Here is a 914-nt window from a genome sequence, read left to right on the forward strand (position 1 = left end):
TGTTTCTGAGGTGGTTTGCTTTTCTGTAAAAGAAAAAGAAATTAAAAAGAGCCATCATCCAATTTTCTATAATACTAAAAATAGGACATTCTTATAATATCCATTAGTAAATTAATTTCTAAATGTTGTCTTACTCAAAACCAATCAATTATACACACTATAAAAGATTCACATATTCTGGAATATTAAGATTATGAAGAAAATAGACAAATACAAAATAATTAGAGGTCTTCCACTAGCATTTTTCTAAAGAAACACACCTGTTCCTTTCTTGGTTGCCCCAGACAAATGGAGGATGATTAAACTTGCTACAACTGAAACAGAAAAGAAAAATTAGAAAGAGAGGATATACACTGAAATGATCAAATTCCATACAAATATAACACAATTTAAAGAGAAAACAGTATCAAAGCAGAATAATTTTATCATTTCTAGTATATGTTGACACAGAACTTGCAAAATCTGATTGAAAATGTAGAAATCAGAAAAACTTGGGACTCCCTTCAGGAAGTAACACAAGTTAAGAATGCATGAGACCCAAACTCCTAAGGCAAATACACGCTTCAAACCTAAGAGGCAACATGAGAATCTACCAATGTCACACACATTAGAGTGGGATTTTGGGACCCAAGCTGTTTCTAAACTACCCTCTACGGAAGGCTTTCCCAGCATCTCTAAGGGAAGAGAGGAAGGTAGCAGGTAAAGGAGGAAAGGAAAGTCAAATAATGAGCCAGGGCTCCATGGTTGATCCTAACACATTGCCAGTGTGGTGGTATTTTAGAAAATAAATACTCAGGCAAATACTACTGACTGTGGGGGAGGGGAAACAAGAGAAAAACAGATTAATGTGGATTGTAGGCATTAACTGGCATTATTGAAATGTTTCTTATAAAAATGTACTGAGCTACCAATAA

The sequence above is a fragment of the Propithecus coquereli genome, unplaced genomic scaffold (genome assembly GCF_000956105.1).
Source record: "Propithecus coquereli isolate 6110/MARCELLA unplaced genomic scaffold, Pcoq_1.0 Scaffold55, whole genome shotgun sequence".
NCBI classification, from domain to species: Eukaryota; Metazoa; Chordata; class Mammalia; order Primates; family Indriidae; genus Propithecus; species Propithecus coquereli.